This window comes from Pyrgilauda ruficollis, unplaced genomic scaffold (genome assembly GCF_017590135.1).
Source record: "Pyrgilauda ruficollis isolate IOZ18807 unplaced genomic scaffold, ASM1759013v1 scaffold11, whole genome shotgun sequence".
NCBI lineage: Eukaryota > Metazoa > Chordata > Aves > Passeriformes > Passeridae > Pyrgilauda > Pyrgilauda ruficollis.
The window spans coordinates 3,238,940-3,265,576 of NW_024509210.1; the positions used below are offsets into that span (position 1 = coordinate 3,238,940).

The 26,637-nt window shown below is 41.8% G+C and overlaps 1 protein-coding gene across 6 annotated transcripts in view; it reads left to right on the forward strand.

Annotated features, from left to right (window-relative positions):
- The first annotated feature begins 685 nt into the window (after positions 1 to 685).
- The window catches only part of RHOBTB1 (Rho related BTB domain containing 1), a 48,795-nt gene continuing 22,843 nt past the window's right edge, over positions 686 to 26,637 (forward strand). Inside the window, exons 1-2 of one of the 6 annotated variants that reach the window (XM_041474379.1) lie at positions 686 to 1,384; positions 5,725 to 5,820. The gene's annotated coding sequence lies outside the window, so the exon portion shown is untranslated. The other 5 variants (XM_041474335.1, XM_041474345.1, XM_041474353.1 and 2 more) reach the window with 5 other exon arrangements.

A 26,637-nucleotide genomic window follows, 5' to 3' on the forward strand; every position in this document is an offset into this window, starting at 1 on the left:
AATTCCCCCTGCTGCACAGTTCAGCATCCTGAGACAGCATGCACGTATATTGCACTATTCATACAGTATACAGCAGGTACATTTCAAGCCTTCACAACTCCACAGGGAAGCACATGAAATGAAAATCATCAAAAGAAGAAAGAAGATCCAACGAACCCTGCTTCTCTTACGGATTTCGTGATATAGGGGCTAGGTTCATTAGCTCTGCACAGAATGCCTGATCTCTGCCATGGAGATAGAGAGCACTTTGGCCGCAAGCCCGGCCTGCCTCTCTACCTGCAATACTGCCGGCTCCTGCTGTCCCTAGGCCCGGTGTCTTAGCCTTCCCCTTTCGGAAGGGCTGTGCTGTCAGAAACTGCCCGCGACCACCATTAAACATCGCCGGCGTCAAGCACTGCCACACGGGCTGAGTGCCTGGCCCCCACAGTCCTCCCAAATCCTCCTCAACAGCACAGGGCGACCCAGGCTGGAAAATTGAGTCCAACACCCTGAGTAAGCAGAAAATTCCTTTAACTCCAGGCTTCTGAGCCGTTCGTCAAATTTACCTAAGCATTTCAGCAGTATGTTCTAGAACAGTTTTAAGTGCCTGACGGAGCTGGATTACTTACGGTGTCCCGCTATTGTTCTCTTTAAAGACTTCTCTTAGCGTATTATTGATAGCGAGGTCAGACACCCTGAGGGCAGTGTACGTGGAAAGCATCCTGGGCGGAAAACAAGCTCAACGGTTTGGGGTTTTTTTAACTAAGATTCAGCATGAAAGTTCTGTGTGGGTAAACTGAGGCGAGCAGTGCGGTGGGATTTACTCGTCAGCAATGTTAAACACAGGAGCATTCACAGTTCAGGGAGGCTCACACACCTTGATCCACATTTCGTCGTGCGGACGCTCACACGGAGCAGGGAGGAGGCGGCTGGGGACCCCACCCTCCCGCGCACGGAGGTGATGCCATTGCGGCCGCTCCCCGCACGGGGCCCCGCAGGATTTCCTGCCTCCGCAGCCCCTCAATTCCTGGAAACGATCTCTCCCGAGGGCAGGAAGGGCGACCGCGCCGCCGTCGGCCGCCCCAGAGCCCCGTGAGGGGCGCGGCGACCCCCGGCCCCTCAGAGCAGGGCAGGGCAGCGCGCGCGCTTCCCGCCGCCGCCGCGCACGCGCTGCTGTAACGGCCGCGGCGGCAGCGCCGCGTGCCGGGGCGCGCTCACGTGACGGCGCTGGTTGGCTGGGACGCGCGCGCCCGCTCCGCGCTGGGCACGGCACAGAACGGCAGAGAACAGAACGGCACGGCACAGCAGGGCGGGACGGCACCGCACCCGAGACACCGCACCGCCCTCCGCACCCCGCTGAGCGTCACTTCTGTCCTGTCCCCAGCCGGTCCCGCTCCGCCCTCAGGTGAGACGCTGCGGCCCCGGTGGCGGGCGCGGGACAGGCAGACGCCGCCGCCGGTCGCTGCGGGTGACCCAGCGGGGCCGGACGCGGCGGGAAGCTGCGGCGGAGGAAGGAGCGGCGGGCGGCTGGGGCACCGCGGGGCTGCGACCGGCGGGCCGGGAGCGCTCCCCGTTCCGGGCCGGCTCCTGCCCCAGGAGGGTCTCCGCACCTGCCCGCCGTGCCCTGATGTCCCGTTCCCTTCCGCGGTAAGGTCAGAAATGCTGACAGCTCACTCGGGTGTCAGGCGGTGCTGCTGCTGCATCGCTCCTGAGCCGTTCCATACCGTTAGACGTGTTCGCTGATCCTCCGGTTTCTCACGGTGCAGGCAGGGCTGGGTATTTATCGCTACACCTGGCATGACTTTTGCGTGCTCTTGCATTGGGCTTCTTCACAGAATTCATCTGGGCTAACTCCTGTTTGTGAAAACTAAATGAACGAAACTAAAATCTGTTTATATTTCACTTTCTGGGTATGGGTTTGGCACATTTGGTATAGAAATGAAACTTTCTTCTCGTGTAGAATCTCCAGGCACTTTCTGCATGCACTTTGTTTGAAAAGCAATTTGCTGAATTAACGTAGCATGCACAAAGATAACTTGAGTTGACATACTAGCAGCGTACCATCTATCTCGTGAGCAAAAATGGAATATTCCTGCCCTTAGGTTCCTTTTTAATCTTAAATTATTAATGGTCCTCTGCATTACAAGAATGAAATTTGTAATTGGTACAGAGTGCAAATACATGTAGAGAACTGAATACAAGAGGAGCTGGTTATAAAGAAGGACGTGCCTCCCTAAAAGACCTAGCAGGGGAATGACTTTCAAGAGCTCTTTCTCTTCTTTACAGTTGTTGAGAACCTCTGGGGAGAAGCAGTTGGGCATACCTAGCCCAACTCTACTGCAGCTCTTGGAAAAAAGGAATGAGAAAAGGGAAAACCTTTTCCCTACTTGGGGAGCATAGGAAAGTAGAGCTTTAGAGTTACTTGCACTTTCGTTTAGCAGCTGTTTAACTGAGTTGTTGGGGGTCCCCTTAAGATAGGGCTAGTGGCAATCATAATATCCCATCTTCTTTTAGAACCTGGCTGTCAAGTTCATACCAAATGTTGTCATTTGTACTTAGTTAAATGGAAATATTTGTGTCATGCTTCATGTTGTTGTCTGTGTAATCAATACAGGAAAAAGTTCCTTTTTTCTCTGAGAGACCCCATTAAAAAACATACTTGTCAAAACTGAAATAGAAAGGGCAAAATACTTGCATTTGCTATGGATCCAACAACATTAAAGGTTTGAATGTATGTTGAGAGGAAATGTTGGTTTAGGTATCAATGGGAAGTAACATTTCTACTGTCTGTTCAACCATGTAACACAGAGCAAGTGAGGTGTGTCATAGTAAAGATTACAACAGTGAACTAAGGTTCTGCTCTTTCTTTTGCTTAAGTTTCTCACAGTATTGAGCTTTTAAAGGCAAAATTTTGAAGTGAAACCATATTAAGTAAGTCAGAAACATAGGGTTTAAAAGCACTTTTCTTCCATGTAGTCCCTCAAGGTTTGTTGAAGAGATTCGGGGCAGATGTACTGTGAATTTGTGGTGTTACAGAAACTGAAACCAATGCACAGAGACGATGGGCTAGTTAAAGGAAACTCGTAAAAAAACTTGAGAGGATAAAATTCTGCAGTATTGTTTGTTTGGTAATAATAATAAGAAAAATCCCCAACAACCCAAACAAAACAGGAAACGGGCAAAGACTGGATCAGCTAAGGCTTCTGAACAAGAAGCTGAGGTGCATTTGAGGGAAAAACTGGGCTGAGATTTCTTGAGTTTTCTTAGTGTCAGTGTGTATGAGGAATGTCTTGTCTGTCACAGAAGAGGCTTCTAAATCAGATTAGACATGACTGTTGGCCACAAGGAGTCATCCAGGGAGCCCAGTGTTCCACCTGGCCTCCTCTGAGATCCTTCTGGGCCCGGTTTGCACTGCAAATGTTTCACTTGCCAACCTGTAGTGGGTGTTCCTGTTCCTCACCTTCCTGCCTTTTTAAAAGAAATTCCCCACTTTGGAGAATTACACCATGCAGGTACCTCAATCAGTGAATTACTCTGTGTTCCAGCAGGTTTTAGTTTCCTCAGCCCACGGTGACCTTGCTGCATGCCCTGCACACGGTATCACGGTGTGCTTGTTGTTGTGGGTGAGCATTGGTTCAGGTGCTGCCTGCCTGGGCGCAGAGCTGATGGGAGAGAGAAGGAAGTGCACTGCCACGACCAGAACTGATGCTTTCTCTGCAGGCACATGAGGGTCACAGCAAGGCAGCTCTCTTCTCAGCTGTGAGCTCCTCGAGACTGGTAAGGAAGGTGCATGTAAGGTTTAGCTGCTCTGTTCCTCTGAGTGCAGATCATCATCACAGAGAGACATCTGCCTCCACTACCGTGGTATGAGAGATGTTTGTGTTTCGGAGTTGTAATAGAGTAGAACAGTGCTAATTAAAAACTCAGCTATCTTCAAAACCAGAAGTGGAAGACTGAGGGGTAGGGAGATGAAGGCCATAAACTTTTATCTGTGAAGTGGAACTTTTAGGCTTATGCTTTAGTAATGATGAAAATCAGGTTTAGCTACATTTCTATCTGCTTACATTCTTCAAACACCTGGTCTCGCTTTACAGCATAACAATGTAAAAAATATCTCAGCAAGCAGGAGAGTCTTAATGTGGCCTTTAATAGGACAATAATGTAAATGATTATTGATTGATGAAAAAGAATTGTGAATGAGCTGTGGAAGGGCTTTATATGTCTGTTTGAGAGTAAGAAGGATCTTGATATATCCTTGGAGGTCATGTCTGTAGATTTTAATGAGGGTGAACAGAGAAAGGCTGTTAGAAGCAAATGAGATCTCAGTAAAGTAAAAACATAGAATGCTCTGGGTTTTTGATCAGATAAACCAGATGCCCTTTTTTAGTTTGGTTTTTTTGAAAAGAAATGTTCTGAAAGAAGCTGCAAGTAACTTCTAATCTGCCATCAATACTTGAGAAACAAATACAGTTACAAATGGTACAGTATCACATAAGGTATCTATTTAAACAGTTTTAGAGCCCTGAGTATGCTAATGTCACTAATTAATAATTTGGGGAGCTGTTTAATTGTGGGTTTAGGCTGTTATTTCTAGGGCTTAGGAAGGGAGCTGTGTGGGCCTGCCTTGGAGGAAGTAAGGGTGAGCACAGTAGAAAAGATGGTGAGAAGATTCTCCACAGTAGTGGCTGCATGAAACATGGCAGTTCAGGAACACTGATGTGTCTTTGCCACTAAAAGGCTTATTGATAAGTAGCAAAGGGAAGGGCAGGACACTTAGAGGACATAAACATCATGCCTCTAGCTCTAGTGTCAATTCTTGTGGCTTGTCTATTTCACAAAGGTGGAATAAAGTGTTCCTTCGTTTTCTGTTTGTGTTTGTTTTCTCTGTTGTGTTGTGCTGGGTATCTACAGAAGGTTGTAATTTCTGTGAGAAATTAACTTCAGTCCTAAATTCAGCTCTGAAATTATCCTGATAAGAAGGGAGAAGTAACCAGTGGGCCACTGCTCTGTTCATTTGAAGACTGCATTTCACTGCTGCTATTCAAACTAGCCTGAACCTCTGAAACCTACTCGTGCCCCTGAGCTTTGCTTTTAGGGCAGCATCTGTGGTGAAATCAATGTTGTTCCCACCTTTGGTTCTTGGAAAACCTCCACCTTGCTCCTGGATGGAAACCAAGCCACAATAAAGTAGGCATTTACCAAACCCAATGAAGGACTTTCATAGTTAATTTCATTTGTTACCAAAGGAGGGAAGCCACACAGAATTCCCAGTTCATATGTCATCAGGCTGTCAGCTCATATTTTAGAGTCTTGTCACCTTGAAGGTAGCCAAAAAATCCCTCCTCAGTCTGTTGCCTAAGAGAGAGGAGCTGGTTAACTGGGATACAGCAGTGTTAGGTTCTGACACCTAAGGTGGTTTGGTTTTTTTCTTAATCTAAATCCATAGGGAAATTATTCATGAACAAGCTTAATTTGACAGAGTTCTGTCAATCTCCAGTTATGCCCAAAAGCTCATCAATCTACGCATGATTTCTTCACTGCATTGGAGCAAAGAGTGTTTTAGTGAAGATACACAGTTTACCTGTTTGAAACTTCAAAAGACTGTTTTATTGACCAAGCAGGTCTGTTTTACAATATAAAATGCATCATAAAAGATGTTGTTGCTGTTGCATATGTTGTAATTTTAGGTTGAAAATAGTAAAGTTTATTATTTTCTTTGTTTTTTTCTTTTTTTTTTCTCCTTAGGAGTGCCACGTTAAGAGAAAGACATGAAGTATTTTTAATGAAATTCTGCTTTTGATCAAGCTGCTAAAAATGGATGTGAACATTTTCTCCTGTGAGGTAAGTATCAACTGGAAGAAGTAAAAAAACCCTGACTTGTTTCACTTAATGTTGCCTGTCACCACTGCTCTTCTGACCAGCAGCTGTTTGTCAAGTATTTTAGACTTATAACATCTGTGTCTTGGCAAACTTTGTACCAAAAGTCTTAACTGAAAGGTCCTACAAATAATAGTTTCATTTACAGGATTAGTCAGCTTTGTTCTGATATTCCTGCAGATAAAAACAAATGTTGGTGTTGCAGGGTTGGTAATGAGCAGCTGCTGCACAGAGTAGCTTTTGACCCAATGTCAAGCTTTTTTCCAAGCATCAGAGAACGGAAGCTGCAAAGTCTGATTTTTAAGAGTGAATACTCACACAGACTAACTGCAGGTGCAGGAAATGAGTGAGATCCTGGGATGAAGGAAGAGTTTGCACCACAAACGTGTAGGTACTTTTCCATGCATCCAGGCAGCTTTCTGAGTTCTTGCTTTAGGCAGACTAGGGAAAAGTGGGGCTTTTGCCAGCCTGAGTTACAGGTGTATATTTATGTTGCTTTTGTCAAGTATCACAGCCAGATCTTCACAGTTTCTGCAGTAAATATGTAAGTTAGTTAAACCAAATACATGTCGTTAATTTAGGATTGTGGGAAAATTCAGGTTGTAAGGAACCTCAGGAGATCATAGAGTCAAACCGTCTGCTCACAGTTTGGAATAGTCAATGAAATTAGGTCATTTTCATCCACTGGCCTTCTCAGTCTGTTATATGTTCAGATGTATTAACAAAAGATGGATTCATAGCTTTCCATATGTATTAAATGTACATTATAATAATGCAGATGCTACTAAAGATGCTACTAAAATTTGTCAGAAGGGAGAATGTTTTAATTAAGACAGGATTGCACAAGAATGGTCTGTTTCTCTGAACAAAGGAAACAATAAATCTCTGATGTGTTCATTTCTTGCAATTGCAAATGAAACCTCCACAGGTCAGCTAGCACTGACCTAATGTCATGCTGCCAGTATTTTCAAGATGGGTTCCCTGCAAGAATTACCCCTTCCCAGGCATCTCTGGGGAATTGATTTATTTACTTCCTCCAGTAAGCAAAATTGCTTTCTCATAATAAAAGGAAGGGAAGTTAACATGGCTTATCCTGTCTGAAACATGTTACTGAAACATTTCCTCTGAAGTATAAATATTTGTTCATGGGAAAACATAGTGACAATGTGAATAAAAATAAACATCTTGTCAGGAAGCTTAGGGAGCTATCTCCCCCCTGGGCTCTAAAAGTAAACACAAACCAAGCATTCCTCCTCCCCACATCATTGTGTACTACCAAGCAGAGCATTTTGTGAGCCCTAGGAGTAGCTACTTCCACTGTTTTGGCCAGGGAGGATTATACAATGAAGGGGTTAATCTTGTCAGGAGAAAGACATTTTAGCATTCAGAGCCTCATAGGAGGGTCAATGAAGTGAAGAGACACTTGGTTTACTTTGGATTTATGCTTGTCTCAATGTGCTTTGAATTGATCCCTCAAAATTGGTAATTTAATAGCTTTAATAGTTACATTAGTAATTTAATGAGCCCCTTTCAGGACATCATCAAAGACAAACAGATTCTTTGTGAATAAAAATAGAAGTAATTTTCCAGGTAATGCAGTTCCTGAAAGCCAGTATACAATATTACACATATGCAAGTTGTGATTGTCACGGTTTAACCCCAGCCAGAAGCTAAGTACCATGTAGTTGCTTGCTTATGTACCCCCATGACATAAAAGGGGAAGAGAATCAGAAAAAATATAAAACCTGTGGGCTAAGGACTGTTTAATAATTGAAATAAAATATGATAACCATTGAAATTAAAAAGGAGAGCAAAGAAAGGGAGAGAAGTAAAACCCCAGAAAAACAAGTGGTGCACATGTGCTGGCTGAGGCCCAGCCCAGCCCTGAGCAGCAATTGGCAGCTCCCAGTTGATTCCACCAGTTTATATACTGGGCATGACCTTTTAGGGTATGGAATATCCCTTTGCCCTGCTCCCCCTCAGCTTCTGGTGTACCTGCTCACTGGCAGAGCACTGAAATGTCTCAGTTTGGAGTGAGCACTACTGAGCAACACCTACAACACCCGTGCGTCATCAGCGTTCTCATAGTGAGTCCAAATCACAGCAACTGGGAGGAAAATTAACTCATTCCAGCTGAAATCAGGACAGTGATGCTATGAATTATTTAATAAGCATTGACTGATCTCACCATCAAAAAGTACATATTGAGGGAAATGGTACACACAGGAATCTAAATATCTCTTTTCACCTCTGCTCCCAGTGTCAAGCCTTGCTTCCCAGATTGTTTTAAAATTAATTTCTGAGTAACATGTGTAGCTCATGCATCTAAATTACAGAACAATATTCTCAGAAATTTGCTGTTTCCACACCAGTTCCTGTTGTTTCTCTGATTTGGTCTCACTTCTCAAAGTGAATATATCTGCAGGTCTGGAAAAAAGCTAACTTGTGGATGGGTATGTGCTTGAATCAGAAAATGCTACATCTCTGGAAGGTGTGTCTTTGTAGAGGTGTTATTTACTCCTTAATATCCCAGTCAAAGCTTATTTTCTTCTGGGAATCTGTGTCACTTGAGGCATTATGAGACAAAGTTGTAGTAAATTTATCTGTCTGGGTAAAGAAGCTACTGCTCTCTCAGAGATTAGTGTCTTCACAGTCAGTGGAATAAAATAGCTACTGCCTCTACAGTGCAATCTGGCACTTGAATGTATCTGACAATTCAGGATGGTAAATACAAAGTTCTGGACTGTGCAAAGCCAGCAGAGGGGTGTGTGTGCAACAGTAACCTTCAGCAGAATTAAATTTATCAGAGGAAATTTTAAATTTTAAAACTGCTTGAACTACTTCTCAGACTTAAGACTACTTGTGACTAGAGATTAGAAACAAGGACTGCCTTGTGTGGGTGGTTCAGGTGTGAGAGGAAGGGCAGTGTTGCTGTTTGTTGGTTTTGATCTTTGTAATTAAATCTGTGTTCTCTAGCACTGTTTATCATACTGTTGAAATCCATGTTTCTAACTTTTTCATGGGATTTGCTGTGCTTTACATAAAGGAGAATGTTTTTCGCAACTCCTATGCAGAATCAGGAACAATTTGTTACAGTTAGGTGGCAAAGGAAGAAAGAAATGATGCAGTTCTGAAATGTCCATTAATTCAGGGGGCTTAAGCATCAAGGTACCCAACATAAGAAATCAAAGCTGGGATACAAAATCAGTGCTGTTACATTCTCTTGCTATCTGGAATTACCTGTCTCTCACACCTCTGGAAGCAAGGGTCCAGCACCCTCAAAAGGAGGATTTGCAGTAACAAAAACATAGTATGGTAACAGTACCTGAGCTTTAGCTGCTTTTTGTTTTCAGCTGCTTTGTCAGGGGTGAAATTTGCTTCTGCCTGGGCTCCTAGAAGTACTCAGCATGGGCAGGTGTCCCAGTAATTGTCCTGAGCCGCAGGTGCAGTTTACACTTGAGACGGATTTACGTGTTGTGGGGCTTTATGGCTGTCCATGTTTCAGTTCTTGATTTATGGCTGTTCCGTAACACTTGAACTTCCTGAATTTGCCACTTCTATTTCAGAGACATCTTTTTGACTGTCACGTGAGCTTATGACAATAGTGTAGATTATTGGCCACTAAATACAGAAGAATGTTACATAGAATACTTTACAATCTTCTAAGGAAAATACCTGTGGGTCAGGCTTTCCTTGAGGCAATCCAGCTGTCTCCATTGAATTTCTTCAGGGGTGAATTTTGTTCTTTTAATTCTCTAATGTGTTTGCAACAGTGCTCCCCACTTGCAACACAATAATTAAGGAACTTTTAACTTACTATAAGGGTATAAGTCTTTTAGCTGTAGATCTCAATTTCAGCTAGAAGCCTAATGTAGAAAATTGGAGGAATGTTTATCTTCTGTAACAGATGCAGTTTGATGACATTTTATTGGCAATTCCTTCTGTAAATAATTCGTACCTTTTCCTGCAAAAATATTTTGGGGACAAGGTGTGGGAGAAATTTAATTCTCTTGAGGATTTTATAATGCTACAAAATGAACCCTACTCTAGCAATTTTGTCAATACGTATGGGAGTAAATAAGATCAATACCTTTGTAGTTCTTCTCTTCTTCCTTTACCCAGGGAAAGAAATCTTGCCTGACTCAGAAAAGTTTAAAAATAGAATGCTACATGTCTTGCTACTTTGTTGAAAGAGGAAAAAACCCTGTTAGTAGAATTCATGATGCTTTGGCAATATGACTTTCAAGCAATGAGTGGATGAGAAATTTCAAGGCACTAGAATATATTTGATTTTCTTAAAGCTCCCTGAATGCCTTATTAGCTTCAAAATCACTGCTGCTGCTGGATCTAGTTTGTTTTTAATTTTACAAAGGTATATTCTGTTCCTGACATATTTAAATGCTGCACTTACAAGTGTTATTGGAAAGTGATGTCTTTTACTCAGTACTTTGCAAATTACACAGTATACACACGCTCCTTTAAGTCCTCTGATTTGTGCCTAATCTGTAGTTCAAACCTGTAACAGTGATACTTTTCAGGCAGATCCTGGAAGTAGTCCTACACCCTCTGTGAAAACTGCAAATATATGCAAGAAGTATGTGATTTCATGGTTGATAGCTTTTGAATGGTAGCATTTAAAAGAACAAAATCCTTCTTGGAAACTATTCCTAATAAACATAATTAGGGAAGTCTCATCAAGCAGCCTGTGGTGAAACATGCAAACTGTCTTTATTGCCTGCTGCTTAGACTTGGAATCACTCGTGTGTGTTTTCTTGTATGGATCACTTGTGTGCATTCTTCTGCAATTTCTGCAGTTACCATTATCCTTCAGCTACACCATTTTGCTAGAATTTATAGGAAGTGTTTCAGGGAGTGAAAGATATCCATCAGAACCAACCCTGGTAATATTCTTTTTGCATAAGGTTTATGACCTTAACTCACTGGGGAAACAAAAAAAAAAAAAAAAAAAAAAATTGGTAAATTTAGAGACCAGCTAGATTTGTCTAGACATATTGAAGTAAACCACTAAAATACATGAGCGGCATTTGGAAAGTAGAAACCATGTGTTGATACAATCCAGTCTAACCCGCTGAATTTGTTGTGTTGCAAAAATGCAGGCTTTTCAAGGCAGTCTTTGCTAGCGTGACTAAATCATGCTGGTAAACGGGTGTAAGGTGGTGATAAGAGGCACAAGGTCTTACCTTCCTGGAAAAGCTTTCTCTTTCAAAAAATGAGTGGTTCCAAGGTATAAAATACAGAGAATATAACAAAGTTTGAATTTTGAATGTAACAAAGGTCTTGAATTCATAAAATCCTACAGCATTGCTACTGTGCAGAATCACAGTGTTCAAAATAAATGAGGAATTACTGTAATATTGGGGGGGATTGTAATCCAAATAAACACACCCTTTGAACAACCTAGTGAAAAAATAGTGAAGTTACAGGGGCTTCATTAATTTCTGTTTTGTTTCAGCTATTTTAAGTTATCATCTGTCTAAGACAGGCATGTAGCACCTAATTCTGTGGACTTTTTCTTCTTGAATTACTCCCTGAATTGAAGCCCAGAGGAGTCACTAGAAGCTTTTCCTCAACACTTTCAGGAGGATTTATATCAGGCTCTTAAAACCATAACTGGGTCTTACTTTCATGTCTAGCTCGCTATGGGACAGAGGTACAGAGGAGTAAGTTGTAGCTAATAAGGCTGTTTCTCTAAGATCAGTGATGATGAGATTAAGCTGCCTTTGATTCTTCTACTTAATCCTGCTCTGTTGGTTTGACAGCCTATAAAGATCAGAGTATGGCTGCTGGCTGCTGTTCTTGTATATAAGCAGTGATTCAGAGACCAATAATGCTAGGCTTTGGCAACTGTGAAAAAGGCAACAAAATCCACTTTGTTTCTCTTCCCCTCACCCTATCCGAGTTTCCAGTTCCTGTAACTAGAGATCTGTGTTCAAGACTTGTCCTCATCATCTCTTTATACCACTAATAGAAGCAGCTCCAAGCAGGGGTGGCACATTGTTGCAGAGATCTCTATTTGTGTATTGCTCCTGTCGAATTTCTGAATTTTTTGACCAACATTTTAGCTTCTAAAATTTCGTCTATATTTTGTATCCTCCTGTGTATAAATCTACTAGGCTTTTAATAGGTGATTTCTGCAATCCTCAAAAGGCACAGAGAGCATTTATAATGCTTGGAAGAAAAAGGGCTGATCCATTTATGTACGGTTCTTAAAGCTCAATAGGTTAGATAAGAGTGAGAAGCAAAGACTGTGTATGTCATTGAAAACCTCCTGTAGTTGTAGTATAAAGATGTTTCAAGTCTCTTAGAAACCCACTACTCAGAGACAAGTGAAATTTAAATGATCAACATAGAGGAGAGATGGAGACTGACAGCTAGCCACAAGGTCAGACAGACAGAAAATCTTCCCCAGCTGACTGTTTGCTATGACTCTTATTTCATATCACAAAGGAGTTCTTTCCATTCCATTAACATCTGATTAGATGGCAGAAACATTTTAAGAAGCTCTGAACAGTTATGCAGATGCCAGCACTATTGCTTCCAGATTCATTCCCTTGCCAAACAGCAAAATAACATGGTCAAGAAGAAATCCTCCTACTAGTCAGTTTTTTCTATTTAGGTTTTTCTTTTTTTTGATTAAATCAACTTATTAAAAAAAAAAAAGGATCTTGTATGCATGTTGTAGTCCTGAGGAGCAAGAAATGTGGAATATAGCAAATACAAGCTGTTGCAAAATTGCTCCCATTAGAAGAGATTACACATGTGATACAAAACTCTGCCATAGAACCAATTCTTAAAACAGCCTCATCCTCTCTGGGTTGGGAGTGCAGTGAGCCATAACTCTGCCACTTCTTCCCTTGGGAGACTCTTACATAACTGCTCAGCTGTTTCTCTTGCTGTTCTTTTTATTAAGCCAAAATTTTGTTTTGCTTAATTGTATCCTGGTACACCTAACTTCACAGACTGGGACTGTTCAAGTGATCCACTCCCTTTTAAGACCAGACCCCGCAGTTTGTAGAAGGAGAAGGATGGCAGCAAAGGCAGTTTATCAGAGTTTAAGGGGCCATCAGAGAGACTGTGACAGTGCAGGTGAACAGGCTGGGACATACCTGGCTCAGCTGAGCGCCCTTCCAGCAGTGGGGACAGCCAGGTCCGGGGCTGCCTGAGGCTGAGAGCAGCGAGGAGGGCGAGGGCAGGGCTTATTCCCCTCTGCTCGGCACTTGTGAGGTGGCTGCTGAGAAACTCTGCTCAGGCTTCACTGTTCCAAAGAGAGATTGACCAATTGAAGACAGTGCAACCAAGAGCCACTGATACTGTGGGGAAACTGAAACGTGAGATATACACAGACACACTGAGCGAGCTGCTTATCTAGCCCGGAGAAGAGAAGGTTAAGAGGGCATCTAATTACTACCTCAGGTAGGCACAAGGGGTTATGGGGAAACCAGATCTTCTCTGTGCAACAAAAGGACAAAAGGCAGCAGTCACAAGTAGCAGCAAGGCGGCTGTAAAGAAAAAATTTTCTCACTGTTGTAAAAAAAGCTGTTTTCATAGTGAGTGGCTAAGCAATGGAACACCTGGATTGGAGATTGTGGACTGACTGTCCTTAACCAGATCTAGCTTTGAAGTTAGCTGTGCACTGAGGAGGAGGTTGGACTAGATGACCTCTGGAGGACTCTTCCCACCTAAATTGGTATTCTGTTTTGGAGTGAGGTGGAGAAAATTACGGTCTTGTAATTAACAAGATTAAATATGGAAGCAGGGAAATGCAAAAGCCAATATCCTACACACAATTAGACTGAAAACTAAAGCACAGTCGAAATATAACCCTCTGAAAAAAATGTAGATATTTAATTTTTATTCCAAATTATAAGTATTGGTATTTTCCTTCTGTAGATGCTTTCTTTCCTGTTTACTGTTCAAAAGACATGCCTATATTAAGCCTTCTATATCCCTTTTCTAGTGAAAAAGAATGGGGAAATATAATTCATAAGGCAAACCACTGGTGCTATATATCATTCACAGAATGCTCTAATAAAATCTGGTGCACTGCGGGCTTCTTAAGCGACAATGGTCTTGCACTATATTTAGCATTCAATGAAGAACTGGAAATAAACCTAACAAATAAATGTATAGTGGTCTATGTTGGTGTCTAACGAAAACAGTGAAGGTATCACTGTATGTGTTACACGTCTCCATCTCTGAGAATTAAGACAAATGCAGGATTGTAGAAAAAGGGATGCAACTGGCCTAATCAATTTGCATAGCTGGCTGAGAGTAGATGTTGATATCACTAAATAGAGACACCTTACGTCAAATGCTAACCAAAGAGAACAGACTGGGTACAATGTGCAATAGTTTTGAAAAGAAAGCTAATTAGGAATGCATGAGCATTTGGCAAGGGCACATTGCAGCCCTGAATGCAAACCTTTTAATACAAAAATTGTATTGACAGGAAACGAGTTGAATTTTACTTCAATGTTTATAGAGCATATTCTGACGTAGTTTTATTCAAGGCATTTGTTCTCTTTATGAATTTTTTATTGATAAAACCTAATGAAATATATCCTAAGCCATTATGAAAGTAGTTAGAAATTATTTTGATCTACCCACGTCATTGAAGTCTCTAAGCCTAATTGTGGGGGAAAAGTAGACTACAATGACAGGAGCTGGGTAATTCTGATGTTTTAATTCACATGCTGCCAGTTGGCTGAGACTACATATACCACATGCAGTGGGTGGATGGTGAAGTCCATAACTGAAGTACCACGTTTCCTTATTTTGGTTGTACAACATTCACTCTTGTTCTCTTTGTATTGTTGAAAGCAAATTTCGTGGACTGAAGAGAACACCTTCTGTCCCTGTGAGATTGCCATATGCAATGTGGAACCCATACAGGACAATATAACTTACTTTGTTTTACTTAATTATTTGTGCATTTAAATTATTTCCACTAACATTTTTTTAATCCAAACATGCTGCTAAAGTCTTCTAATATGAAAGGTCCCTGCATTCAAGGGTAAGGGAGAGAGAGAAACTCTAGGATGTCCTATACTGTTTGGTTTTGGGTTTGAACAGTCCCAGGTGGTCTCTGCAATGTCAGACCTGCCCTCTTTTAGTGAACAAGCTCAGTTCTGTAACTCTCCCTGCTGAGTGTTGTTGGTGTAGCTTGTCATAGGAAACTGCATTTGTGCTTGGGTGTTGCAACCTAAAGCAGAAGAGAAATAATCTCAGTTGTCCTGAATTAAAAGCTTGAGTGGGTCCTCAGAGGGAGCAAAGAGCCACGTCACCACATTTTTAATTTTTTTTTTTCTAAGCAGACTGAACTTAGATATCTAATACAGGGAAGAGCCTCTTGCTTCCACATAGCCCTTGGGTCTGGGATGTAGACTTTCTCAGAATGCTGATAAACAGAAATGTAAAATCTGCACCCCACAGTTACCATGCTTAGGCTATCAATCCTCTGCAGATGCAGCAGACTTACATGATAGGATGGTGATAAGCACAGGCTCCCCTTCCAGAAGAGTTTGTCAAAGAAGCTGAACCAAGTGCTTGTAGTCCCTTCTTCCTGCACTTCCTGTTATCCCTGACTGGCATTTTTTCAACCTGTCTCCACCTGAGCCTTTCTCTGGTGTCTCAGAAGTGCAGAGGATGGAAGAGCCTGAGGGCACTGAGCTTCAACATTTCTGAGCTGGTAGAAAGTTCCTTAAGGAGTTCTGCTAACACTGCATGTTGGAACAGCCTCTGGAATTAAACTGACTCTCAAGATCCAGCAGTAGAAAGGTTATTTGTAAACTCAGTTACAGTCTATTCACAATTGATGCTCTCTCTTGATGTTTTTTAATCATCTGAGAAATATAGTGTCAAAACCAAAAGGTTAGTTTAGCCCCAGAGTAAAAAATAACACATTGGAGCATATGGGGATGTGGATTTACATTTGTGCTTTCAAATGCATTTTATAATTTAGCAAAACTAAGATAATTCTAAGTAGAATTCTCCATGGGAGTGAATGCATTTTTAAATTATTATTTTAGTCTTTTTTTATCCAGTTGTTCTCTCGGTTGTGAGATAGTGTTTAAAGCACATAACTGAGCTGCAGTGACAGAGCTCACTTGGCAGCCCATAAACATGTTTTGGAAAGCTGTATTGACTTGGCAAAAGCAGACTGTAGTTAAATGCTACCATGGTCCAATGCCATGTCCTTTAGGATTGCTTGCAAAGACAGAGCTTATTCCCTTCTCCCTTTCCCCCTAGCTGTTATTCTTCCCTGAAAACAAGCAAATGAAAAATCCAAGCTGGCTACCTGGAATACTTAAACATCCAAATGAGTAAAACTTTACTATTTGTGTATTTTTAGTGTTTATGCAAAGTCGGTGGGAATACTTGTGGTTTATTACTGTGCTTTCTTGTACCAAAGCCTAGAAACTGTCAGTTGCTCCACACCCTATTAGAGATGCATTCCAACCACTTCTCAATGTGTCACTCAAATTTGTGGTCAAAACTAAACTGTTTGTTTTAAAAGTTTGGGAAAATGTAAATACGCTTCCATACAGGATTATGTATCAGAGAACAGAGAATTTCTGGTTGTCCTGGGGTTTTATTTTATACTTCATTTTTTACTGGAAAAGCTGCAATCTGAATTATTTAAAAAGTTTTACATTTGTGGTGTGAAAGCACTGAATGGTAAAAATTGCTGTAGATGGTCATTAAAATTGAAATTATATAGTAGCATGTACCTATTTCCACAGCAGCACAAGCCTTTATCACCTTTTGATGAAACAGGAAAAAAGAGAGAAACTTGAGACCTTTTCTTTATCCCCATCAAAAGCAACGCCCTCTCTCTCTTTTTCCCATTTTAACCACCTGACTAATCTTTGTCACTGCTGTATTCTGCTAAATTTACTATTGTGCACTAAAAATAACACTTGATTCCTGTCCTCTTCCTTATTTTTTTTTTTTCTGTAGAAAAGCTCTGTAAAGAGCTGGGAATCAGATCCAAAAGTTTCTGAGTTTTTTATTGGCTTGGTTTGGAGTTTTTTTTGGTTTTTTTTTTTTTTTTTTTTTTTTTTTTTTTTTTTTTTTTTTTTTTTTATTGCAGTCCAGCACTTCTGGAGTCAGTATCATGGCAAGTCTGATTGCTTTGTATCAGTTTTCTCTGACGTGATGCTAACTTACCTGTTCTCAAATTAACACTCACTGTTTGCAGCAGTGATAGTCTAGGTATTTTTAATAGAGACATGGGTTCTAGCTCTGATTTTTCTCCAGAAAATTATCATTTAGACTGTAGGAAAAAGGTACCAATAAGGAATTAAAAATTGGCATACTGAAACAGTTTAGTAAAAGGAATACCTTTTGTATAACACTGCTTTGCCCAGCCTCTTGAATTGAGTGGGATGAACATGAAGTTTTTTTATTTTCCTAAAAACTGTGTATCTGAGAAATAAGTGAATACATGGGGTTGTTGTTCTTGCACAGAATGAAAAATTTAGCTCTCATTTGTGGAGAAGAAAAATTCCCATAGAACCTGAAACTTAAAAAACAGAAGGTAATTATACTACACATTTTAAATCTGTTTACTTTTATTTTTACTTTTTGTTGCCTGCATTATCAACTTGATATTTCTTTTATGATATTTGATATTGCTTTAAGTAGATGTCTGAGTGAGAGTTTCTGATGCAATTGTTTTGTCCATCCAAACTGTGCAAAGATAGGAAAATAACACTTAATATTTGCCATGATTCATGTTGTTCTCCTGCCCCTAATAGCTTCCTTTGATATGAGTTTGCATACTGTAATTTGTCCTGACATAGATGTACTCAACTGAAAATTGTTGCAGTCTGACCTGGTTAATGTAAGTTTGGCTTCTGGGTATTTGAAAAATGTAAGTAATTGACTATAACCAAATGCATTTCGATACTGTTAACCTGTTACTGGTACAGATAACTATTCTTGTAAGTGGGATTTTAAACAACTTTATAATGTTTTCCAACAAATTACTACGAGACTGTGCAATGTGTGAGACCAGGTTGCTGTAAGAGAGTATTTTTTTTTAATACTGACTACTTTTTAAATAGTCACAAAAACTATCCTTAGCTGTGCAATTATGCCCATACTGGTTAGTGACAGTTTTGTTGATGTTAAGTGGTAAACACAGAGCCAGAGACTGCTGTTTTAGCCGGGAGCAGGTCTGGATTTTAACACACAGGGCCTGGAGCTGCTTTCACTGGTTTGAAAACACCAAGTCTAGATTGTCGCTGTAAGAGAAGGGGAGGTTGAGGTTTAATTGTGATGTGTATATTTTTAATGAAGGCTTCAAAAATTAGTGAGAATAGAGAGACGTTATTTCAAAAGCTATCAGCAGCACCTGCAGTAAGAAATCACATGATGCCCCAACTTAGGGCATCATCCAGGGAGGCTTTCGGGACCTTTGCACTGTGAATGTATTAACAGTATTTACAGTGTATACGTATAAAGACTGCCTGTGGGGGGTGTTGCTTTGATTTCAAGTTGTTTCGTGTCCGAGCTTTTCCATGCGAGGCCACGGCAGAAAGCCTGCGCTGCGGGCCGTGGGCAGGACCGGGATGCTCCCGGCCATCCCGGCTGCGGGCCGTGGGGCAGGACCGGGATGCTCCCGGCCATCCCCGCTGCGGGCCGTGGGGCAGGAGAGGGATGCTCCCGGCCATCCCCGCTGCGGGCCGTGGGTCGCTCCGCCGGGCGGGCATGCGGGGGTGGCTCCATCCTCCGCCCCTTTACTCGCGGCCGCGGTTTCATGAATGAAATCTGCGGTGCCGCGGGGCCGGGGCCAGCCCCGCTGCACGCACCCCGGCCGCCGGGCATCCCGCCCTCCCGGGTAGGTGCCGCGACGCCCGGGCGCGATGGTGCTCCGAGCTGCCGGTGTGCGGGGCCGGGCGGGCCGGCCGCCAGCCGTTCCGCAGGGGGCGGGCGGCGGCGCCCCGCCTGTCCCGTTTGCCCGCAGGTGCTCTCCCGCCTCGTCGGGAGAGAGCGGGAGGTGGTGGCATCCTCCCCTCCTCCGAGGGCAGAAAGGGCTGAGTGCTTGATGAAGCAGATCTGTCTGGCTTCCTTTTCCAGCGAGGCCACGAGGTGCAAGGCAAAAATAGACGGGTATGTGTACGGGAAGCACAAACCTCCTGGCGCTTGGTACCTCTGAGTGTCACTTAGTGAAAACCCGAAGGATATCTTTTTCCTCTCTTTTTTCCCTTTCCCTTTCTTTCCCCGTGCTTTGGCTGTGGAGTCTGCTGTGAGTTGCTGTGATAACAGCAGGAGGTTGTTGGGGGGTCTTGTGGCACAGATTATCAGGTGTCTCTGTCGGGACCTCTCTGTGGGCCATAGGAAGGAGCTGTAGAGACAAACAGTAGTAGACTTTTAATCTGTTCAGTCAGCCTTTAGTAGGTATTGTGGCATCTGACATCTAGAGCAAAGAGAAATCAGTCACTGGAAGTGCCGAGGCAGACTAGGTGGAGGAGTTGCCATTGGTCAAGACACTACTCTGAAGGCAACAATATACTTGTTTAAAAAATGATAATAATAAAAGAAAGCCCTTGAGGTTCTGCATATGGTCACAGCAAGAGCAAGGAAGTGATGCCAGAATACTCTCAATGACTTTGTTCATCCTCAGTTTGTGTACTATTTCAGGACACACAGCTGACTTGAAGCCAAATGTTCAGCTTGAGCTGTAATAGCTTGAGCTCTGCTAGAAGCTGAGGTGGAAATTAGCTTTTCCAGTGTGCTTAAGGCGAGTCCTTTAGCTGCTGGTCTTTCTAAGCAAAAATAATGCATGTGGGGAGAAACCCACCGTTGTTAGGATTATGCTGAAGAGTTGTGATGACTGCCCAGTGTAAGTAGTAATATTTCAGTAGAGGGTGTATTTCAGGATGAGCAGTCACACCTCATGGAAATGGAATGGCTTCATTTTTTTTCAGTATTTTTCTGAGGTCCTCTTTCATTAGGTTTTGCTTTTCTTTCTGTGTCAGTTGCATTTGCACACCTGATTCTGTCTCAATGCATCTACACACTATTAAAGAAGAAAAAAAAAGTGAGTTTAGTATTTGTACTAGGGTTCTTTATCTAAGTGACATAATACTTAATGAGCATAAGATCTGGGACAGGCTCAGATTCGCAGAAGTATTTTTATCCAAGAAGAAATAAACACTACTTTTAACTCTGGAAAGCTTTCTAAAACTCTTGTCCTTTTAAAACTCCAGGCTTCATAAATACTGTAAAGCATTAGGCTGAGAGGAAGAGCTGATCACTTGACCAGTAAATCCTGATGTTTGATTCTTTGTTAATACATTTGATTTGCTGGAAAAATACTTAAGTCCTTTATCCAGATGTTACCCTCTGCTGAAGGGGATGAAAGGACAAAAGGAGGAGAAGCAAAGGAGCAACAGTGTTTGACATGCTCCTCCCTTGCTCCCTTCCTTCCTGCCAGAAAAGTATACAAACATTGTAGAGCAAAGGATGTGCTTAGGAAGGGGGAAAGGAAAAACTCAGGTGTCCTTGCTGCATACAGCAGACTTACAGAGCAGCTCAGAGAATGGGTGATTGTATCCTTGGATCACTGATTTGGTTTCCATAAAAGAGCTCAAAACTTTGTGCTGAAGGAGTGCTATAATTGGTGCACCTGCAGTGTGTGTGGTCATAGCTGGGGCTCTTTGGCATTACAGAGAGGTCATGAAATAAAAATACGGATTCCCTTTGCCTCCCATCCAACACTATTCTACTTTTCTGTTTTCCTCTCCTTTCTGTCTGATATGAAACACAAGATAGCAATTTCTTTCTTCTTTTTAAATTATTTTTTTCTTTGCAAAAAGTCTCTATGTGGCACTAGACATCACAAGTTGCATCTATGAGCCTCCTGCATCACTCTGTTAATGTTGCTGGATTTGCATTTGAGACATAAGTGCAGAACTTGACCCGTTATCTGAAAATAGCATTTACTTGAAGCGTTTGCTGTTCCAGTGAGTGTTTAGGTCCTTGGGTGGGTTTTTCCTGCTGTCATTATGAGGTCTCACTCTCCTTTGGTAGTTTCCTAGTGGTAGTAGTCTTTGGGAATGAATAAAATCCCAAATAATGTCTTTCTAAGATCACTGATTAACAAAGAAGAGAATGCATAAGAAATGTCACATAAAGTTCAAGAAGCAAGAGCCTGATTCTACCTTTTGGAAAGAGAACAAGTACAGAAAGTGAATTCAACAGCTCTCTGTGCTAGAAGGTCACCAGTATCTCTGGAATATTCTATGTTTGTAGCTCTAGTGAAACTCAGTAAATATTTTCCCCACAGAGAGGCACAAAAGTTGTGAGAATGCCTTATTTGGTGGTTATTGTTGATATTCTTTCAGTACTGTTGGGAGCACTGCTTAGGAACAGCATACAGTGTCACCACCTCTTTCGTGTGTGTACAATCACTAACAACCTCTGCTAAACTATCAGTAGTTTAATACTGCACAAGCATCTTAATTACATGAGAGTAAAATCAGGCATTTCATGGAGTTTATTATCATCAAACCTAGTCCTGTTGAATCAGACTTTTCCAGGGGCCCATTTTCCTTTGAGCTTCGAGTTTTATACATTGTCCCAGATACTCCTGGGCATGGCAGTCACCAAGGATTCAACTGCAGTTTTGCCCCAGTTATATTAATCCAAGTACCAGAGCAGGAACCAGAGTACCTGATGCTCTGTCTACACTGATGGATCATGTGATGCAGTAGCAGGGGATCTGGGAATGAAAAAACTGGTGCTGAGGACCCAGTGTCCTCACTGCACACAGCTCAGGGACAAAGGGCGGTACTTCAGACTGCCTTTAATCTGGTCCCATGGGCTGAATGCTTATCGCTGGTGGGTGGCACACCTTCCCTTTCAAAATTCAGTTTGTGCACTCTGGCTGCACCTGATGTGAACCAAACCATGGAATATTTGATTCAAAAATGTACTCCTGAGCTGATTAACCTGCTGTTAGCAGTGCACTCTTATTCAGCTCTAGCTACATAATTTTCTGTTGCAGAAGGAGGAGTGATCTGAGTACGTTGTGCATTTTATGGGTGGCTGCTTTAAAAGGTGTCAGCTGTTTGGTGATGGTTATCACCATCAATGGGTATTGTCCATTCTTCAGGTACTTGGTTCTCAGCCACTTTTATTCATGTCAGCCGGTTAATTTCGGTTTGTGATGATGTGACAGATTATGACCCACAGCAATGCCAGATCTTGGTCACTGCCTAGTCCCCTGTGTCTGCTATGATTATCTCTGGTGGGTGGAATGAAGAGTCAGTTGTAGCCAGGTATATCTAGAATCCTCACAAGATGCATAGGCAAAGCTGAAGTGCCGGCCTTAAATCAGTCATGTGCCAGCTCTAGGGATGTTTCCCCCTTCCCAGGTGTGGGTCCACTATGAACACTGTTTTCCACACCTCCCTCTGTGCACACCCAGAAAGAAGAAGCAAAAGGAGGCACAGGGGACTGCCTTGTATAGTGGCTTGTTCTTGGGGTAGACTGGAAAATTGGTGAAGGGAGTAGTGGCAGTGCTGCAGGCTCTGCCACCCTGTAAAAATCACATCCCAGATTCCTACACATGAGGTTTCTGAAATGGTTAAATGTCCTTCACCTGCCATGTGGGTTAATTTCTAGGGCGATGATCTCATCTCAAAGGATATCCCAAGGTATGTCACAGGTCAAAACAATATGTAAGCTGCTCAGTGTAATCAGCTTTTTTGATTTCTGCCCTTCAGGTCTTCCTGAAGAACTTGTCAGGTGCTTGACATAGCTCAAGTCTAATGCTGAACTCTACATTTGGGTCTCTATTTGGTCTGATAGACTGAGTGTGTATAACAAAAAAACAGGTCCTTGTGAGCTGCATTTTTTTTTGAGGCGGCTCAGGAGAATCTTATTGTACCTAAAATTGAATGTTTTCATTCTTAGCTATTGAGCTGTCTGCCCTCAGCAGAGGGCAGTCTGTTTTACACATTGTTATGTGGGAAGAATTTGTGTTTTACTAGGATCTCTGATTTTTGGACATCTGAGGAAATGCTCATTCTTACTGATCAAAAGTTTTTGTGTCATCACAGAGGTAGGTTGGGCTTGACAATGGGTCCTAATAATTAACAGAAACAAACAAATCTGGAGTCATGCAGGCAGAGAAGGAGCAGAGTGACAGGCATCTGAAGCAGCAAACCAGGAATTATTATTCCTTGTCTCTGCAGTTTCTGTGAGGGTTGTGGTGATCATTTGGCTGAGAAGTTTTCTAGCAAACTTAGAGATATCTGTTCTGTCTTCAACTTTGCTCATCATTAGGGGCTGCTCCTTTCATTTCTGTGTGAAGCCATGGTCAATTTTTCACTCCCTTTAAGACCTGAGGGATAGAGTGGGGATTATGGCAGCTGAATGGAAGCTTCTGACTACTTCTGTCTTTAAAAAGTAAGAGGTAGCATCCAGAAATGAATCTGATGCTTATTGATCAAAAGTTGACATGAAAGAAGCTGGTCCAGGCAAGCCAAACGGAGTCTCTCTTGATGACAGCCTCAGTGTTGAACTTTTCCAGCCGTATCAAATTTTAGCAGCATTCTGAGGGATTTATTTCTTTGTTGATACTGGCCCTAAGCTATCCCAGGACAGAAGAAAAAGGGTAGAACCAGGTTCTGCCAATGTGGAAGATAAAGGTGTTTCTGTTGACCTGCACTCTTGTGGGCAGCAGCAGCCAGGGTTATCTCATTTATCACCTTGTGCAGTGAAACATTTCCATCAGCTGCCCTTGTCTTCCTACCCATGGGAGAGCCCAGGGTCTCACATTTGCAATCAGGTCAGCTTTAGAACATAAGGGTTTTTCTCCTTCCCCAGTCATTGGTATATCTGTTGTTTTCTTCTGCTGATGGACCAGGTAGGGCAAGTAGGTGATAAATTCCAGAGTTAATCTTGAATTTCTTCCTTCTGAGGTAGACTCTTCAGTCTTTCCATGTAAGCTGCCAGAACTTGAAATAATGGCAAAAGGGTAATGCTGCTTCATCCTGGACAAGAATCCAGCCTGATATGCATCATGTCCACCTTGTCCCCTGGTGACCTAGTGATCTGATCCCACCGTGAGTCTTACTACCCTGTGTTACCAGCTAGTTCTTTGGTGCTGACCAGGAATAGTTTTCCTTTTGAAACCAGTCTCCTGTGATTTAATAAAATATTAATGTACACCTTTTAAAAAATGTTTTGTGATGCTCTTTCAGTTCCTGGTAGTTTATCTGTTGGTTGATCCCATGTTGTGATTAACCTCACAAATATACTTGTTGGGGCCCTAAATTCATTGATTAAATTGAGCCAAACCACAAAGCAGCCTTTTGGCCCTTAACTTTTCCCCAGATCAGAGCTGTCTGTGAAGTCTACATTCTTGCACAGGTGAACACTAAGTTCCTCCTGCTTTGTCCCCTGGCATATCTGTGTTAATCCACCAAAGATTCTGAAACACCACATGGTGGGTTATATATTGAGAAGGAACATTTCACACACTTACTCTGGCTCATGTGCTCGTTGGTCCCTGCCAGCCTGCTGGTGCCTTGGGATTCTGCACTGCAAGGTAGTGATTTGAGTGCCTGAAGAACTTGGCATTTTGCATCTCCTTTTCCAGTTTCCATGGTTGCAAGCAGTAATTTTGCAGCTTGGGGATGGAGGCAAAAGTGTTGCATGGTCTTGTAATTTTTTTTTGTATTCTTTTTGACGTGTTATTGCCTAATGGTTCTCTGAAGGAGTCACTCCAAAGTTATACTAAAAAATACATCTCCAGAATAGATTGAAATATGGAGGAGCTACAAATGCACTTTTACATAGTTTTAGGGAAGTGTGTTGTTTGGGGATAATTTTGATGATCTTTTTGCCTTACTGGTGGCCTGAGTTTTTCAGATAATTCCCATGCCCACCATTCATATTAAGTCATGTTAGATTTTGGTGTTTCTTTCCATTAGATTTCTTTTGTAAAATTATGCCATTTTAATTGTGGTTGGCACCCCCTTTGTTTGAAGGAGTTCCTGGTTTGCATGTTTGGTCAGATTACTTGACACAGGTCGAAATTTTTTTTTTTTTTCCCATGGAATAACTTGAAGAAAAACTCCACTGAGCAGGCAAGGTTCTTACATGCTGTCACTCTGAACTGTCATCTGAAGAGTTTGCTCTTAGCACAAGAGCTAAGTAAAATGCTTGCTTTGAGGGGTCCTGTAAGTACACAGCTAAGAAGTAAATGGCTGCAGGATCACCCCATAATCACTGATTAATGTAGACACTCTTTGTGATTTATTTGTGGTATTTGTGATTGGTTTTTGCTGAAGAGAAAAGGGTTGATAATTAGCTACTGTTCTTTGAAAAAAAATCTTTGTTATGTTTTGCATATGCTAGGTGAGGATTTTAAACATCTGGACATTTCAAAGTGGGCATTTAGGGATCCACAGGGGTGGATTCCTGATCCTCCACAGGCAACTTGCTTTTGGGTTTGGATCTTCATCCACCTTGTTTCTAGCAGAGAAAAATGCAATCATAGCTTTATATATTAAGCTGCATTTTGAAAACAAATGAATGGTTATGATCTGTTTATCTATTGTATATTAATACACCTAAACTAATACAGAGAGTTAGAGCGAATGTGTGTGTCTGTTGTGTTTAATCCGTGTACCAGTGGACTCAATAATCAGGTGATGTGCTTCATCTACAGATCTTTTGGAAAATTTCTCCAGAAAGGGAGTGTTTCATTATTGAGGCTGACCAACTCGCATGCTATGGCAACCACAGCTGTTTTATGGTGATTATAATAACAACTCATTTAGCAATGAGGAAAAAGTAAATGAAAAACCAAGCACCCCACGGCAATTTGAGGTGAAGCAATAGAAAAAAAATTGGCAACCATAACCATCTGCAAGCCGTGGTTCAAAACAGTAGCTTTATATTTATTTGGAAATAAATCAGCTTTATTTGGAATATTTCTTAACTGCTAATCAAGTGAATGAATTAAATGGCTTTATGTTAGATCTTGAGTCTGCTCACATCTCCTGCTTTTTTGGCTGCCTCTGTCTTCTCTTCGTCTGCAAACAATCACAGGTGACAATGTAAAAATAGAACATCCTAAGAGATTTTTGAGATCCTGTGTTATTCTTACGGGTATCTTTTTCCATTTCCATCCATCTGCTCATCTTTCTTTAGAGCTGGTTTAAGCAGCTGAATTTTGTGCTCCTTTCTTTTGGAAATGGTGATTTCTGATCAGACCTTTTCCCTGGTAGGTTCCTTGCTGGCCCTCATTTGATGGCCTTTCTGTCTCTGGCTTTTGTGTCAGTGCCCTTTCTGGGACTGGTTACACTTCCAGTAACTTTCCTCATAGTTTTACCCTGCTTTGTTTTGCTGGTAAACTAAGCTGTTGCTGGTTGTAGGTTGGTTTTAGCAAGTTTTTCGTTGATCTTAGAATGTTATGCCTTCTTTTAAAAATCTTTATATATGCTGCTTTGTTCTTGTCTAACCAGTTCAGTTTCAGTTCCAGTTGGTCATCCTAGATATTACCAGACTTTCAGAGCTCAAATCTAGTTGTCTTTTTTTTTTTTAATTCTAGTTTTGTAAATACATGTTCAGCATTTTTAATCAGTGTGATTATATAATAGGTTTAGCACCAGCTTAACCTAGAAGCTACCTTAAAAAAACTAACTGTGGCTGTATTCTTTAGATCTTGCATGTATTCCTGGCTTTAATCATTCCAGTAGCCAGAAGGCATCTGGCTACATTTGTAAGCACTTAATC